Source organism: Pantherophis guttatus, chromosome 2 (assembly GCF_059756535.1).
Source record: "Pantherophis guttatus breed Tessera chromosome 2, ASM5975653v1, whole genome shotgun sequence".
In the NCBI taxonomy this organism is placed as follows: Eukaryota; Metazoa; Chordata; class Lepidosauria; order Squamata; family Colubridae; genus Pantherophis; species Pantherophis guttatus.
In genome coordinates, this window is record NC_142064.1 from 248,711,854 (window position 1) to 248,731,012 (window position 19,159).

The 19,159-nt window shown below is 41.7% G+C and overlaps 1 long non-coding RNA gene across 1 annotated transcript; it reads right to left on the reverse strand.

Moving 5' to 3' along the window:
- Window positions 1-6,653: 6,653 nt before the first annotated feature.
- Window positions 6,654-15,475, reverse strand: LOC117673958 (uncharacterized). The gene is made up of 2 exons (XR_004593623.3): window positions 15,270-15,475; window positions 6,654-7,615 (listed from the first exon to the last, which is right to left on the reverse strand). It is a non-coding gene; the product is annotated as an uncharacterized LOC117673958 (long non-coding RNA).
- Window positions 15,476-19,159: the final 3,684 nt, after the last annotated feature.

Sequence of the window (19,159 nt, forward strand, 5' to 3'; positions counted from 1 at the left end):
TGTGTGCTACTTTCCCTCCATAAATAGCAGAAGCAAAAAAAAATTATTACAAATCAGGAAGCAGAGTTCTGATTCATTTGAAAAGAGAGAGATCACAAATTTCAGGGGTTTATTTTGAGCAGCAATACAGATTTTATTATTTTTTTTAGCAGCAAGTTCACAGATAACTTCATTCTAGTTTTCCATTTCTCATTTCACTATTTTTCTCTCGGTTGTCAGAAAAGGGGAAGAAATTCCCCTACACCATCCACAGTCAAGAGATGATCTGAGATTTCCTGCTTACCCCAGACCAACTACTGACTGTCAGCAGTGGTGGAAGATGTTGGGTGTTCAGTCCTTCTCTGCATGCTCATAATTTGCATCCTTTTGGAGGGGGAGGCATGAGGACAGTTGCAGTAATGAAAGCTATCCCGTCTCTAGTAGAACCGTTAGTCTACTGACATAATGCTGCCATCTGAGGCCTAGTACAGATAACTGGATTTTTCTCACCTTTTAAAAATGCCAAGTTTTGTCTTACATTTTTAAAATGGATAATTGTGCATCTAAGATGCAATTAACAAAAAAACGTTATTGTATTAACAATATTGCACTATTCTATTATTGATGGTTGCTGTTGAAATCCCATTGCTGCTACAATCTTATGCGTGATTTGTAAACTTAGTGGGACATGTCTGTTGCTGAATATAAATGCACAAAGGAAGTTGGCTCGTCTTCAATCCAGAAACAGTAAAAATTAGTGCCATCTTGAGTTCCTTTTGCTTCAACTGGAGAGGTAACATAAGGTACAGAATGGCCTTTTCCCATGTATTTCATTAACTCATACAATCTGAACCATTGGATAGATAAAAACAACCACTAATGGAAGATGGCAGCAGACTGACAGTCAAGACTCTTTCAATGTGATGTTGCTTCTTTCATTTGCCCAATCACTACCATTCTTTATTCCATCTTCAGCATCTGCCTCCTTAGCTACTGTTACCATTTACACAATGGAAGGGCTGATTCACCAGGACTATGACACCCTGGGCAAAAATGCAATTGGTTCATAGCCAAATCTGGTCCCATAAAAATGGGTTCTAAGTCAGAGTTTAAGATTGGAGGTACTGATATAAATAGCTGTTATGGGAATGTGGCAGCCAATAATAAGCGTGCATATTATTTTATCCACAAAACTCACTCTGCCAATTTTTCCAGTTAAAAGACAAGGCAGGATAATGGCCTCAAACTGGAATCCTGTCTGGGAAACCATTAAAGCAAATAATTTTGGGGTAATTTTACCAATACTCTTAATTGAGTAAAAGACAGCATTGCATGGTTACTTACCATTTGTCCGGCATGGTCAAAATATGAACCTGATGGATGTTGACATTCAATGCATCTTGAAGATAGCAGAACATAAATTTCTGTTTATAATTTTTCTTTGTGATTTCAGAAACATGGAGGATCTGGACCATTTTATTTATTTACAGGTGTCCATCACCTGCCATTTAGAAAAATGTTTTGATTTCCCACTCCCATATGTAAACCTAAAAAATCAATGCTTACCCTTTAAGACAAATGTTTTATTAGCAAACATATATGTTACAAGATAATTCCCATTTTGGCCTGTATATAAGCCAGTCAGGATAAATTGGAAAACTTGGATATATTTGATCAAATATTTAACCACTTTATTCCCCCACCCACTTAATTGTTTATAATATTTTTGTTTTTAAATCAATGAAATATTGGGTAGACTGCAATTATATTTTCTGATGAAAGGAACTAGAAATTTGCCTTGGGCATGATATCCAAAGTGGTAAAACTCTTAAAAGGTTTTTGCTTCTCTTTTCCTTGTGTAACATTATGCAATTTGAAGCTCTTCCAAAATAGTGATTTATGCCACTTTATAGCATTGTTTAGTGCTATTGTGACGTATCAATTATAAAAATACAAGCATTATAGTATTATCATCAATTGCTAAGCAAGTCGTATTACCAGACCTGATTTTACGACCATGTTTTATGGCAGTCATTAAGCAAACCATGTGATTGTTAAGTAACTCATGTGGTCATTAAGCAAATCCAGCTTCCCCCATTGATCTTGCTTATTGGAAGTTGGTTGGGAAGGTCACCAATCATAACATGACCACTGGATGCTGCATCTATCATAAAAGCACAGTGGTTGCCAAACATCCAAATTGCAATTGTGACCACAGGGGTGAAGCGATGGTTGTAACTTTGAGAATGGGTTCTAAGTTTCTTTTTTCAACACCATTTTAATTTCAAATGATTTTTCAATGAACATAAGTCAAGGACTACCTGTAACACTGCAAGATGCTAAAAATCACCAATATGAAAACGACTGTAGGGAAAATTGTATCTAGATGGTTATGACGACTCTGTTCACACATTAGGCTAAAATGCAATTTATTGGTGTATGGTTCAGGGTAGTATACAAACAAGCAACTGGATTAACTAACCGAGTGTCGTCTGAACACAACCTCTTTCCTCCCAGTTATTCTACTGTAAACAAGAGACCAGACACAAATAGCATCACACAACTGCAGATGCTTCCAGCCCCTTTCGTGGGATCATCTGGGATATTGGAAAAAGCTCAGGACAGACACGACAGCCCCGTGGCTATGTGTCCACTCGCTCAGCGGGAGTGATCGTGTCATTCCTTGGCAATTTCTCCTCCCGAAATCTTCCTCCAGACCTGAGCATCTAGGTATCTGATCCACGATGGAGGTGTTCCCACATGCAAGCATCCCTCTTCCTGCTTTTTACCTTATCTACCTATTCCTAAGAAGAGAAGCAACACTAGTGAAATATGTCAAATGAAGAGGCAGACACTGAAAAACCATTCTGGATCTGTTGCAATGATGTCTCGTGTAAATTGACTCAACAAGCCCAACAAAACATCCGTTCAAAAAAAAAAAAAAGTGGGCTTTGAGGCTACTTACCCCAACTTAATGTCCTCCAGAGGTATCAGACCTCATTTTACAGGCGGGAAGATAGCGTTCAATCCATTTGGAGAACACCAAACTCAACAAGGCTAATCTGAAGCACATATCTTGTCATTAATCAGTCAAAGTTTGAATTAAAAAAACAACAACCCTCCTCCCAGTTCCCATTGGGCTAGAGTTTGCCCAAGGGGCCTTTTAATCTATACCAAGGGTGTCAAAACTCAATTTCATTTGAGGGCCGCATCAGGGTTGTGTTTGACCTTGGGGGGTCTGGGTGTGTGTGGCCAGCTTGACATTACTCGTGTTGGGGGTGCCTGTGGGGGCCCGAACACTCTGCCAACAAAAATGGGCTCCCAAGCTCCATTTTCGGAAACCTCTGCCAGCAAAAATGGAAATTTTCACCACAGGCTGTTTCACCTTTGCTGTTTCCAGGGCAGCCCCATGGGCCAGATCCGGCCCCCGGGCCTTGAGTTTAACCAGGGGGGTCTATACCTTCTGATCCCCCACCCCACATGGACAGAAATGCCTTCCATTTTGGGGAGTTACAATTTTATCTCACGTCATCTCAATTTGTCTATGGAGATTCTCAGTCATCCAGGTCATGGTTGTCCCAAAGGTGCTTTTTCAAGAGGCAACTGGACTTAACTTTCTTTTTCTTTAGGATCATCTCAATTTGTTTGGGGAAGAAAAAAAAAGAAAATCCATGAAAAAGAAATAAATCATGGTGTGCAACCCTGAAGTAATTTCTACGCTCGGGATTCCTTCTTGTCACAAAATGTTAGGAACAAGCACTGGGTTTTCCCCATTTTGGTAAGAAGTTTCAGCCATTCTCCTCCTGACTCTGTAAAAGGAGTAGAAAGATGTCAGTTCTCACAACAGCCTTAGCCTTCCCTATCAACCTCATGGAGAATTGTTGTTCAGCAAAATCTAGAGGCATCACCATCTCTTTTATTCCAGAACAAGCATCGGTAACTATTTATGATGCAAGCTAGAGAGAGGAAATACAGGTAGGTAGAGATACAGGTAGCCCTGGACTTATGATCGTAATTGAACCCAGAATTACGATCATAACTCATGCTGGTAGTTGTGTCACCACGTGACTACGCCTGATTTTACAACCTCTTTCGTGACAGCTGTTAAGCGAACCTGGGACCCATTAAGCAAACTCTTTGCACCCAATGGACTTTTTTTTTTTTTTTTTGCTGGAAAGCAGAAATAAACACCAGTTCTTACAAAACATTGTAAATCATCACGACAGGGCCCTGCAAACAGCTCTAAATTTTGCCCAGTTACCAAGCAACCCAAAATATGATCACATGACTGGGAGTCAGAATTTTGAAACTGGGCTGTAAAGAGCCCTGCGGAGAGCCATTATAACTTTGAATGATCACTAAGTGACCAGTTGCAAGTGGAGGACTACCTTGTTACAGAACTCTCTTCAAGTTTCTGTTAACATGGGGCTATTGGATGCAAGAGCTTTTCTTCCTTTATAAGGATGCAGGAAACGGTAGCACTTTTAAGGATATAACCCCCTTTGTTGAAAAATTAAATGTATCCCTGCAGGGCTCAGATTTGGACATGTGGCTCAGGATGGTGGAAGAAGTGGTGGTTAGTCTTCTTTTGGCAGAGTAGAGGCATCTGGCTGCATTTCTGATCATGAAGGAAAATAAATGTATCCCTACACAATTTTTATTTTTGTAAAGACAGAGGTGGGATTCACTTCCCTTCCCTACCGGTTTGCAAATGTGAGCGCGCGCATGTGCTCTGGGCGTGCGCACAGCCTTCTGTGCATGCGCAGTACTCCAATGGTGAAATGTAAAATTTGTTACTACTGGTTCTGTGGGCGTGGCTTAGTGGGGGGGGGGAATGTGACTGGGTGGGCGTGGCCAACTTTTTTTTTCTTTTAAAAGCATTTCTTTTACAACCTCTTCAGCTGAAGAGGCTGTAGGAAAAAATGCTTTTAAAAGCCTCTGACAATCCCAGCTGAGTTGCCTGATCATCAGAGGTTTTTTGTTTTTTTTACTTTTAAAAGCATTTTTTCAGCCGAAGAGGTTGTAGAAAAAAATGCTTTTAAGAGTAAAAAAAAGCCTCTGATGATTGCATGGCTCAGCTGGGCATTGGGGGGCGCACAGGGATTTTTGCTACCAGTTCTCCGAACCTCCCGCCGTCATCGCTACTGGATCGGGTGATCTGGTCCGATCACCAGAGCATTTCAAGAGCATTTCACCCCTGCAGTACTCGTGCATTATGTCAGAGTGGGTGGGCGGAGCCTCCCATAGTTTGCCCGAACCGGACAAAATCGGTTGAATCCCACCTCTGAGTAAAACACACTTTGATGAGGACACTTTTGTACAACAAATTGGCACGATCAAAAGCACCTTCCCATCTCCTAGTTTTGCGCCTCTCTTCCTCCAAGGGTAGTGTGTTATATTTTGTTAGTGAGAATAGAGCCTTATGTTCTCTTTTTGTAGGTTTTTTTTATGGATTTAATGTGCTGTTAATAATGGTAATGGTTTTAGGTATTTATTGACTGATTAGCTTTGTTGTCACTTATTTGGTGTGAAGGGAGGCTATAGAAATTGGACAAATAAATAAAACAAAGACATGTTGAAGAAACTCCTTTCACCTCCCCATAAGCATAGGGCCTCTTCTGAGGTATCCAAATCCAGATTGGCCTCTCCTGATGCAGCAAAAACCACCTTTCAGATTATTCTTGAGATTACCTAGAAATAATTAATCAATAACCCCCAATCCCTTGATTATGCGATCACATTCAAATTGTTTTCCTGGCAGCAATGTGGAAGTGGTTTACCACTACCTTCTTTGGAGAATTTTTTCCCCCCGCTTCAGAGTCTAGCCTTGTCCAGCTATTCTTTAGAGTAACCAGATCTGATCTGGCTCAGTTTCTAAGGCCAAGAAAAGACAAATAAAATAAATACTATCCTCCCAGTCACTCGGCTAGGCCATTTCCAAACTCATTATTCTGCTTTGTCTGAACTTGGGAAAATTCATGCCTGCTTCAGTACATCCTGCTCATTTTGCCTTACCATTCTGTAAAGGGAAACTCATCTGCAGGCCCAGCTCTACCGACTTCTGTCCAGGAAGTAGCTTTTTATCACCACTGCACAGAAAAGTATGAGGAAACCCGAAGGAGTTCCTCCTCCACAAACACGCACAATGCTATAACTTAAAAAGTTATCAACAGTACCATATTCAGCCTGCTCCCTTTCACCTCCTATCAAAGCTCCCACCTTCAACAGAAAGGACATTCTTTCACTAATACTCCACTGGAAGTACAGGTAGTCCTCATTTAATGACCCTAACTGGGACCGGGATTGTTGTTGCTAAACAAAGCAGTCTTTAGACTAAATGTCATGTGTCCACAACAACATACTGTGGTGTCCTATCTGGAAGTCCACAAGGCCCTGTGCAACAGGATAGCCATCCCCAATCAAGCGAGGCTTTGGCTTTTAAATAAGTTCTCCATCCTGGGGAATTGCCACTGAGAGGCTAATTGTCCACTATTTGGTTATATGGCAAAGATTATCTTCTCTCCAAATAGCTAAGAATTGCAGTCCTAACACATGTAGGGAAGGCCACCCTCAACAGCAGCAGCTTTGAGATTAATTCCTTAAATTGACTGCACATCTCATGAAGGAACAGCTGCAAAATTCACCTTTCAGATTATTCCCAAGATTGAATCAACCAGGAGGAAAACATATTTTATTACTACTACTACTACCATTGTTGTTGTTGTTTCATGCTTGTACCCAACATTTACTTCTTCCTGGATTAAGAACTATCACTCTCTTTAAATCAAGGTCTAATTTGTTACCACTGAACAAATAATCCTATGGCATCCGTTATTCTTGGTGGGTAGCCAGCTCAAACTTTTTTGGTGTATGTTGAATTTATTGCCTTTCATTTTAAAAAATAACAAGTTTTTAGTTCTCATTATTGAACATAATTACTATTTTTTAAGTTCTTGTGTCTTCCAGTGGTTCCCAAACAGTTTGCTACACCATAAGAGAATGAATGAAATCCTGGAGAAGTGGGCAAAAGAGCAAGGAACGGAATCCAAGTGCAGCTGGAAAACAGAGCAAAACAGCTGCTTTTGGGATTCCGTTGCCCATTCTTAAACCTTCGCAGAAGCTGGTAACTCACCGAAAGCAAAATAGGTGGTGGTAAATTCTGTGGCTGGAGAGACACGGCCGCACAGAGGACAGCACCCCACAGAGGACAGCAATGCGCATGACACAGCAAAGGTGGGAAGATCATTTCAGTGACAGTAACGCTGCACACTTAAATTCTGCAAGTAGATAAACCCCAATGAAGGACAATAAACCCATCTCAAAGTCTCAGCAGCTGGATTCGCGTCCCTCTGAAGACTCTTATTTTGCTTTTCAAGGTTCAGACCTTTATCTTCACACAGTGCGTCATGGATTCATTACCACAAGATGTGATGATGACCGGCAACATGGATGGCCACATTAAGAAGTAGGACAAATTCATGACAGACACATTTCATAAGGTCTGTTAATCTTGAGGACTCAGTGTTACTTTCCGGTTGGGGGCAGCTTGCCTCTAAGTTCCAGTTGCCAAGAGCCATATCAGGAGAGGTCTATGCCTTCACCTCCTGGATGGGAGCCCGAGGCAGGTCGTTGGCCTCTGTAGGAAACAAAATGCTGGATTAAGATCTTGGCTGAATTGAAAAAGCTAATAAGGGAGCCACAACTACACAACTGAAGCTTTGTCCCCTTTTCACATCGGCCATCCATCTCATCATCGTCAAAACAAGATGGCTGGGATCATTTCCACTGTCACTGCTAGTTGATTTGGATTAAGTAAATTAGGAATGGTAGGTATGCTCTGGTACCATCGAAAAGTGTTATCGCTGGAAATCCAGGAACCAGAAAATGGGTTGGGAAAGCCATAGACTTCTGCTGCTATTTCAAAATTGGTTATCTCTGAGCCGCAATGACGCAGTGGTTAGAATGCAGTACTGCAGGCTACTTCTGCTGACTGCCAGCTGGCTGCAATTTGGCAGTTCAAATCCCACCGGGCTCAAGGTTGACTCAGCCTTCCATCCTTCCGAGGTCGGTAAAATGAGAACCCAGATTGTTGGGAGCAATAGGCTGACTCTGTAAACCACTTAGAGAGGGTTGTAAAGCACTGTGAAGCAGTATATAAGTGCTATTGCTATCTCTGATCAAGAAAGTTATTAGGACAATGGCAAACAGGCTCTGGTAGATCTGAGCCATACATTGGTCAAATCTTCCAAAGCTATCCGAGCCAACTGACTATAACTGCATCCTGTTGCAATGATTTTCACCAGCTAATTAAACAGCAGGGTGTAACATATTCCCTTTCAGGTGTTGTTATAAGATGCTCAAGCCACCTGTAGATTGAAAGCACCAGGTGTGCAGAAGGGTTTCTGCCTGAAAGCGTACCAAGAACACCTTTCAGCCCACAAGACTTGTTTGGAAATGTTGCTAATATTTAATGGCGGGAGAGAAATGTTTGCAAATCAGAGATCTATTTCAACATCATTCGCACAAGCAACTTGATAACTGCTCTGCAAGCAGAACAGGCCTTTTCCATGGCCATAATCCATTCCTGCTGCAAAACCTTTTTTGGGCCGATTATTCCCCGCCCCCCAATCTCTTTTTTACATTGATGTTAGAATGTAGAACATTGTATGATTCAGTGGGCAAGGAATTTTGGATATAATGTGATGCTTGAAAATATGTGGACGAAGGGTTTAAAATTTAATGTAAATTATAAATTCTAAAAGAAAATTTCTATAAGATGATCTATCATTTGTATTTAACACAAGATAAATTATCTAAGATGTATAAAGGTACGTCAAATGAATGTTGGAAGTGTAAAAGTAAAGAAAGGACTATTTAACATCTCACATAGTGGACATGTGATAAAGGGAAAAAAATTGGAGTATGATTCATACTTTAATACAGAAAATTTTGAAAACGGAGATAAAGATGAAACCAAAACTTTTCTTTTTGAGTCTAATGGAAAAAGACCAGGAGAAATTTTTTTTTTGAACTTTGTTACTATATATGTTGACAACAGCACAACTATGTATTCTATGCAAGGACACTTCGATTTGAATGGTTGCAGAAGTTGATAGAATTGGTACAAATGGCAAAATTGAGTATTTTGAATTTTTGACCAAAGGAAAGAATAGAAGTACTTTTGTTTCCACATGGAGACCACTTCTCAACTTTGTGCTTGAAGTGGAGAAGAATGAAACTTTGATTTTGGGTTTTACCGATTAGATTGATAGATTTTTATGGAAATGGCTTGTTCATACAATTATGAAAAAACAAAAAGCTGTGATTTGATGTTAACGCCTTATTTTACTGCAACAGAGAGAGTCGGAGGTCAATGTTTCTTTCTTTTTTTCTTATCCTTCCTCACTTCTCTTCCCTCTCTTCCTCCCCATTGTTTTCCTATTTACTTTTGTATTTTGTATCTTATTTTATTTTATAACCCAATAAAAATGTTAAACAAAAAGAAAAGAAAAAAGATCGAACTTGGAAGTGGGAGGGGGAATCTTCCCTTGTATCCATGATCTTCCTCCTGCCTGTTGCCACCAAGTTCCCCAGAGCTATTATATTCTCTGGGGTGCAGCCAAGTGGATTTACCTGGGTCATATTTCAAATCTTTTATTGCTATTCAACTTCCTTGTAACCCTTTCTCTTGCAGAGCAGATGTACCCATTGTATTATTAGTAGTCAGGAAATAAGAAACGAAGAGAACCTACAGGGGAAGAGGCTCCCATGGGAACAATGAGAAGGGTTGACATGGAGGACCAGGGAGAAGGACTTCAATGAAGGAAAAAATATTGGCTTTGGGGGAATGGACCACTAACAGCAGCCAAATCCTTGGCTCCAATAAATACACGTATTACACAAATTCCTGAAGCTCCAGTAACAAAAAGAGTCAAAGCTGATGCCACCTTTCTGAGTAACTTAAAGGCACAACACCCTTGAAAGGATCTAAGTACCACCAGGATTAGGGAAACTGTATATATTGCTGAATTACCAACCACACAAGCCAGCATGGGCCCAGTATTTCATTAATTTCTGGATGGTCATAGTTTTCCACCTCTGCCTGGTTATTTCCACCCATCCCTCCAACCTGTAGACTCAATCCAGTTTTGGTCGCCACAATGTAAAAAAGATGTGGAGACTCTAGAAAGAGTGCAGAGAAGAGCAACAAAGATGATTAGGGGACTGGAGACTAAAACATATCAAGAACGGATGCAGGAACTGGGTACATCTAGTTTAATGAAAAGAAGGACTAGGGGAGACATGATAGCAGTGATCCAATATCTCAGGGGCTGCCACAAAGAAGAGGGAGTCAAGCTATTCTCCAAAGCACCTGAGGGCAGGAACAAGAAGCAATGGGTAGAAACTAATCAAGGAAAGAAGCAACTTAGAACTAAGGAGAAATTTCCTGACAGTTAGAACAATTAATCCATGGAACAACTTGCCTCCAGAAGTTGTGAATGCTCCAGCACTGGAAGTTTTTAAGAAGAGATTGGATAACCATTTGTCTGAAGTGGTGTAGGGTTTCCTGCCTAAGCAGGGGGTTGGATTAGAAGACCTCCAAGGTCCCTTCCAACTATGTTATTCTATCCTGTCCTGTCCTGTCCTGTCCTGATCCTTCACTCCAAACTATGATAAGGTGGTTCCACCTGAGATTGTGCTATAAAACAAGCCCTCGACTGACTGCGACATGCTTCACGCTACTTGCTTGGCAGCTGTATCAATGGCACAAACAATGAGTGACATTCCTAATTGTTTTTGGCGGTAGAGTTGTTACAGGATTGTCAGCCCCCCTTCCTCTAATTTCAGAAGTATGATGAATAATACAACCAACCTTCTACTACTTTGGAGCCCTTCTTTCTCAGTTGCCAGGCAAACCCCCTGGAAGGCCATAAGGACCTCTGCCGCCAGATACGGAATGTCCAGGCAAATAAGCCTTACTGAATACCGTGGAGAACATAAATACAAAAAGTTATTCTCATTCCATCTACCCCTCTCCCCAAATCCACGAGCTTCTTACCGAAAGTGTCTATAGAGATTCTCAGTCATCCAGGTCATGTTTGTCCCAAAGGTGTTTTTTCAAGAGACAGCTGGACTGTCTGGTTTTTCTTTGAAGACGTTTCGCTTCTCATCTAAAAAGTTTCTCCAGCTCTGGATGAATCTGGCACCTTCTTCAGAGTTGAAGAAGCTTCTTGGATGAAAAGCGAAATGTCTCCAAAGAAAAACCAGAAAGTCCAGTTGTCTCTTGAAAAAGCACCTTTGGGACAACCATGACCTGGATGATTGACAATCTCCATAGACACTTAGGGCCAAAATCTCGCAAACTCACCCAATCTCAGAAAACTGTTAAAGGTCCTAATCTAACATTTTTGGGACTTCTTACAGAAAAGCATTATTGAGGAAAGCATGTTCAGTTTCTCACATTTTACAGGTAGTCCTCCACCTACGACCAAAATTGAGCTGTTGTTAAACAAGACAATTATTAAGTGAGTTTGGCCCATTTTATGATCTTTCTTGCCGCAGTTATTAAGTGAATCACTGCAATTGGTATGTTAGTAACACGGTTCTTAAGTGAATCTGGCTTCCATATTGACTTTACTTCTCAGAAGGTTGCAAAAGGATGTGATCACATGACCCCAGGACACTGCAACCTTCATAAATACATGCCAGTTGTTAAGTGTCCAAATTTTGATCACATGAGCACAGGGATGCTGCAATAATCCTTAGACTTCTATACCGCTTCACAGTGCTTTTACAGCCCTCTCTAAGCGGTTTACAGAGTCAGCCTAATGCCCCCAACAATCTGGGTCCTCATTTTACCGTCCTCGGAAGGATGGAAGGCTGAGTCAACCTTGAGGCAGTGAGATCTGAACTGCCAAACTGCAGCTAGCAGTCAGCTGAAGTAGCCTGCAGTACTGCACTCTAACCACTGCGCCACCTCGGCTCTATATGGTTGTAAAAGTCATAAATCACTTTTTTTAGTGCTGTTGTAATTTCCGAATGGTCAACTAAACGAACATATGTCAAGAACTACCTGTACTGGGAGGCAGAGACATTCAGATTAGTCATCCTTCATTTCTCAGTACTGCTTCCAGTATTAAACTGCCCAAGCAGTATATCTCAACCTTAGCAACTTTAAACTGCATGTACAATGATGCCCAGAATTCCCCAGCCAGCATATTGGCTAGGAAATTCTGGGAGTTCCATGCATCTTAAAGTTGCTGAGCTTAGAATACACTCTTCGAAGATGCCCACTTTTTAAAAGAAGTCTGAAAGCGTATTGCAATGGCTATAAATATAGTCTTCCATAGCACTCCATATTCATTTTAGTTTAGTCTATTTTAGCATATTAGGTAGATAATGGAGGCATGTGGGATTAAAAACACTGGAGTAGCAGGGTTTATGATGTAAAGCACTAATACTGTAATACTGCTTTGGAACGGCAATATAGGATTATATGGCAGAGATGGGAAGCAGTGACCCTACAGGTGTTCTAGGCGGTACGATCAAGAATGAGGCATGCTGGGAACTGTAGTTCAGTAACATTAAGTAGGACTGTTTCCAATCACTGTCGCAGAAGTTCAACCTAGGTACTTTTTGCATATATTCCTTTGGTAATATGGGTGGAGATTTGCACATGCTGTATGTAATGCACATTTTTCAGTTTTAAGAAGAAAACCAGAAAATGCTGTTCTCTCTTCTTAAAAGTCCAATTGAAAAAAACTAAAAAGGTTTTTAGTTTGAAAGTAACCCACTCAAAAGGATATGGTGACAATTTACTGAACTCTGATATGTACAGCTACCTAAGAAGCCACAACTTACATCAAAACCACATCCCTTTATAAAGAACAGAGCTCTGCATCATGTTTCAGTGAAGTCAAACCAACACCTATACGAACAAGCCCAATAGAACAGAACAGAATAAATAGTCTTACTTAATGCCCTATAGTTTTCTTTCTCACTATTCCCAATTTAGATTATAGCCGCAATCTTAGATTTTCTAAACTGCACTTTAAATTTTCACAAAGCCAACCCACGCCATTTAAGGAGGTGGTGCATAAAAGCTTTTTTTTTAAACAGACACCAAAAGACAAGTATCAACAGAACATGCACATACACAATTCCTACCCACCTCTTCAATTTCCTCTTTTTAAAAAGAGGAACAGTTTCATGCCAAATTCTCTCCAAGCTATTTCTGAACTCCTGAAAACAATCTGCACACAAATCATTCTGGATCATTATTCAACCTGTGGCTGTTGGTCTGGATCCAGGCATAATCATAACAAGAGTAAATCTATTGAAATCAATGGGGCGTAAGTAATTCATGACTAATTTACAAGCTGCCGATTTCAATAGCTTCTTTCCAGGTTATGACTAAATCTGGAACCAATACCTTATTCTTAAACCTGTAAAACCTCAGCCCATTTGGACATTTTTTTCTGCTTAATCTTAAACTAAGTAATTTTGTACTGAAAAGCTCTTTAATTCAGTGGGGTGTTACTGAAGCCTACACACCAAATGCTTGGAATTGGCATTAGTTCTACAGAAGACTATTTTTTTTTCAACAGGATCCATACAGGTTCGGCCATATGCAAAAGAGAAGATGTTTACTAGAGGAAAAATCATCCACTTGTATCTAATGAAATTCCTTTTCCTAGATAATGGGGGGGGAAAAGCAGAAATCCAGTCTTCTTTAGAATTCAGATCACTGGACAACCTCAACCAGCAATGTAATAGAACGACATTATTTAGTGCAGATGGAGGCAATAATTTGCTGCCACTGACTATGAAGAATACAAGTGAATACTTCCTACCAACTAGATGCCAAAAGACAGCAATTTCACACCTTTTTAAAATTGAGGTTTCTCCAACAGAGAGGCTGAAAATGAGGTTCCAACTAAACCACTGTGTTGTTGTTTTTAAAAATCAAAATTCTCAATGTGAGATCAGGAAAGTTTACTACAAGAGGGGAAATCCAATCTATGGGAGTCTATTTCTGAAAGGAGCTGTGTCTTTAAAAGTTGCATAATTTCAACAGATGAAACCACCAGTAGCAGCTTTTTCTGGAACGGAAATGCAAGAAGGGGGAAAACTTCATCTCTTGAACGGCACAAACTTTCTATCCATCAAAAAAAGATAATTTCCCCTAGTGTAGGGGGAAGTAATTTACATTAGCAGCAGAGGCATTGTCCCGCTTCTATTTCTCCCCAAATACATTTTTCTTTAAAAATAGATACATAAATAAGAGATAGGAGAGAGTCAAAATAACAGCTTCCTATTTTTTTACTATGGAAGGCAACCAGCAAAAGTGAGGACTTTTAGAAGAACTTGTATATTCAGTTCCAATAAACTGAGTTGAATCAAGTTGTTTCCTTTTAATTCAAGCTGCAATCATATGTACGCTCATTTTAGTTAAGATTTGCTTTCCTGCACAATGCTATTACTTACTGAGAAGCACATCTGTATCTAGAATACTTTTAGCCCTGGGAATTAGGAGATGCTATGAGCTTCATTTAAGGGCAGCCAACCTCCCAAGGCCACTGCTATTACTCCCATTTTGCAGATTGCTTGCCTGAGGCCACCCTACTAATTTCTGGCAAGACAAAGGGAATAACGCTATACTTGCGCAGGGTGGGTTGAATCGTGGCCGGTTCTCCCCGAGATGGGGAGTAAACTAGAAATAAACAGACCCCACACTTCTGTCCTCCTTCTCTCGTGGCCCTGCCCCAGATGCACCAGGAAAAACCACCTGCCCTCACAGCCCAGAAGGAATTTTTCCTCGCCTGATCAAGATGCAGCCATCAGGTGCAAGTTCCCCACTTAACTAAAGGGTTCCCACGGCCAAAAGGAGAGAAGAGGCTATCCTGAAGAAGATGAGGGAGCGGGGGGGGGGGCAAATAACCTACCCTGGTGGCAAGGAAGGCGCTGGCTGCTTCGAGGCCACGCTCCGCTTCCTTCACCCGGCCACACCCGGGCCGCAGGGCCGGGGGTGGGGTGGGGAGCGGCAAATCCTTTCCGCCTCCTCCCGGCTCAGCCGCGCAAGAGTCCACCCTTGGAAACGGCTTTGAACTCTCCCGTAGAAAAGTCACGGGTGGAAACGCTGCAGGAGGAATCGGGGCTTTCGGCGGGTCTCGCTCTTCTCCCGCGCCCGCCTGCCAGGAGCACGTGCGGCTCTCCCGCTGCCCCATTTGCAGACCCCCTCTCCTTTCCTTCCTTCCTTCCTTCTTTCCCTCCCTCTCTCCTTCTCTCACCTGGCCGACTTCAGAAGGCGGCCTCGCCGGACAGGTGGTCTCGCTTGGCTCTGCTGGACGGTCCCAAAAAGTCCAGCAGGGGCCGGGCGGAGTCCTCGCTTTTGCAATGCCGTCTGACCGGCCCGTCGACCCGCGCGCGCGCGCAAAAAAAAAGCTGCGCTCCGGACCATTCTGCTCCGCGCTCCTTCCCGGGTATTTTATGCTGAGAGGATCAACGCGTTTCCCTCTCCTGGGAAGCCCATCTCGACCAATCAGGGCTGTTTGGGGCAGGCCGGAATCCACCCCCCCCCTCTATTGTGGGTTTCCCCCCCCCCCCTCAAGCCCAAACTAACTTCTGCTTTTCGCTAAGCAGCTGCCGTCGGTGCTGTCGCGGCTGCCCGTTTGCCGCCAAGCCCGCCCGGCTACTTTCGCTTTTGCTATTACTTCTAGCCAACAAGTCGCTCCCGGGCTGTGCCCGCCCAGCTGCTGGGCTCGGCAGTCACCGACGCTTGTCTCCGATTACAAACTCATCAACGGCCCCCGGGTTGTTTTTTTCCCCCCCTTTCTCCGGCCGAGCGTCTGATGCCTCAAGCTTCAGTGAAAGGATCTCCTGGAGCGGATCGCGGCTTACTAGCTTCTTTGGACGGGTCGGTTGGCAAGAACAGGCCCTCTGGAGTCGGCGGAGGTGACAGGTTTTCGGAGGGAATTGCTCTGCTGGCAGCCCTGGGGTTGCGTGGCCTTCCCTTCTCTGTACACAGTTTATGCTCTAGGTAGCAGCTGCCATGCAACGTGCCAAAACTCACTTCATTAAGTACTGCTTTCCCTCCCCCCTCCCCCAAAAAACTTACTACTCACATTATTAAATATTTTTCCACCCAAACTTGCTTTTTCAGAGTTGCTATCAAGTACTGCTTTTTCCCCCAAACTTCCTACAACATTAGAGTGCATTTTCCAAATTGAATACCTATTAACTTCATTAAGTACTGTTTCCCCCCACACACACTCACACACAAATTTACTACTCACTTTATTAAATATTTTTCCACCCAAACTGTCAGGTTCTTGCTTCTTCAGACTTGCTATTAAGTACTGCTTTTTTCCCCCTACAACATTAAAAGAGTGCATTTTCCAAATTTAATACCTATTAACTTCATTAAGTACTGCTTCCCCCCACACACAATTTTACTACTCACTTTATTAAATACTTTTTCCCCCAAACTATCAGTTTCTTGCTTTTTCAGACTATTAAGTACTCCTTTTTTTTTTTTCAAACTTCCTACAACATTCAAGACTGCGTTTTCCAAACTTATTACTAACTTCCTTAAAGAGTGCTTTTTTTCCAAACTTGGTTCTTCTAAGATGTTGTGGAAAACTGGTTGCTTAGCTCTGATATTTCAGGGCATTGTGTGAATTAGGAAAACCGGCTTAATTCTGTTACATACCCACAAAGCCTTTGATGTAAACCCAGAGTATGTATTTACATAGCATATTCAATCATGAACTAGCCAATCATATTTTAGCAAAGAGTGTCATATGAACCCCACCCAAGAGTTTGGTATATGGATCAGTTAATTCCATATACTGTAATTTAAGTAAAGTGTGACTAAATGGAGCACATTTGAATATAGCCACTAAGTGAGTTTTGTGATGTCTTTTTCCTACTGAAAGGCCAAGTGGGGCTGGTGAATGAGAAGAAGCAGATTTGAACAAGATACTTGCAGTCCCCCTTTAGTCCAAGGTTGGACCACGTGAGGCCCACATACACGAGACATCTCCCTCGGTGCTTGCCAAATTCTCTGCCCCACCTTATTAGTTTTAACTTAGAAGAAGAATAGAACGTAGACAAGCTACAAACTGCCAGCTTCTGACATCATTAGGTCTGATCTAAGCACAGTACACAAAATTGTCTGCTGCAAGTCTTATATGTCAATGACTTTTTCAGTTTCAACCTCAATAATACACAGGCAAACTATCGATACAAAAGCAAGGTAAACAGCTCCAAACTTGATTGCAGAAAATACGACTTCAGCAACAGAGTGGTCAACGCCTGGAATGCTCTATCCAACTCAGTTGTTACATGCTCAAACCCTCACAGCTTCAACCTTAAACTGTCTACCCATGGACCTTACCCCATTCCTATGAGGTCCGTAAAGGGGGTGTGCATAAGTGCACCAGCGTGCCTACCGTCCCTGTCCTAATGTCCCCATTTATCTGTATTTACTTCCTTTGTTAATGTTTATGTTCATACTTATACTTGCTACTTTGTACATGTTTGACAAACAAATAAAATGAATAAATAAAATAAATCATCCTTATTTTCAAGAAAGTACCTGTAGGCCCCAAAAAAGTCCTTTACCAAAAAAAAAAAAAAAAAAAGGTGATTAAAGCACATTCTTTGGTTTGGAAACTGGTCCACCTGTACAGGGGGGGAAAAAGTCACAGGTATGGTATGGTGATGAAGCTATCAATTATTGGATTCCTGAGAAATGGGCATTTGGGCTCTGGATAAGCACTTGCGGTGGCCATTTTATGAATGGGTAACCTCATTATTTGGTGAGAATAGAGTCCAATGAGACCAAATAAAAACACTCGACTTCCAGGGTGGCTGATTTAAATCGTTCATAGAAAGAGAATCACTTGCATTAGGCTTTGGAGGGTGAGATTTAATGGATTAAACCAGTGGTTGTCAATCTTTTCTTCATCATGGACTGCCTTTAAACAACTTTTGTGGCCACATATCACAGCCATCGACCCCCAAGACTTAACTCAAGATTTAAATCAGTGGTGAAATCCACATTTTTTACTATGGTTCTGTGGGCATGGCTTGATGGGCATGGTATGGCTTGGTGGGCATGGCTTGGTGGGCATGGCAGGGGAAGGATATTGCAAAATCTCCATTCCCACCCCACTCTTGGGCCAGCCAGAGGTGGTATTTGCCGGTTTTCCGAACTACTCAAAATTTCCACTACCGGTTTTCCGAACTACTCATAATTTCCGCTACTGGTTCTCCAAGCTGCTCAAAATTTCCGCTACCGGTTCTCCAGAACCTACTGGATTTCACCCCGATTTAAATCATAACATTTCTTCATGCCTTCGTGGATCCCCTGTGACAACATAGAGATCCCATCCAGGGGTCCCCGGACCACAGTTTTGAGAACCACTGGGTTAAACAAATTATTTTAGCTGATCAGCTATCTACAGAACCTTTAAAGAGGGAAAACCGTTCCAGTGCCATGATTATATTAACAATTCTTTTTACATTTTAGATGAATCTGTTGTGTAATTCTTCAGGCTGGAATTGTAAATATACAGGAAAATATATTACTGTCCTTTCCTTCAAAACACATTTTCTTTGTGTGGAATCCTGCTGAATTTGTGCTGCTGCACCAATTTGCAGACCAACCATTTTTCCTTTTTTGGGGGTGGGGTCTTCCCCGATGAGTCCTGTATTTTAGAAGGATATTTCTCGTGCTGTTTGAAAAACTTTCTTTTGAGAGAGAATTTAGTTTTAAAGAATCTATGTTTGTATGTGAGATCAAATTGACAACTTTCTGGTTCAAGTCCAGGTTTGAGGCTAATCTCAAAAAGCAGCTGGGCTAAGGGTTTTTTTTTTTCTTTTCCTTTAATTTATATACACACATTTTGTAGCAAATGAAGCAGGAGAAATTTGTCTCTGATATTAGACTGGATTCTGTTGTAAGGAGCTGCACTTGTCTCAGCTTTAGCCTACTTCCTAGGGAGATCGTCCATCGGTCCTTCCTAGTTTACGTGTCATTTTTATTTCAAATAATAGGGTCCTTATTCTTCAAACCCTTGTTGACGATCTTGTTCCAGACACTACAGCTGCAGAAAATCCAAGTAGGTACAATAAAGTCACCTTTCTGCCTTACACATACTCATGCCTCTCCCAG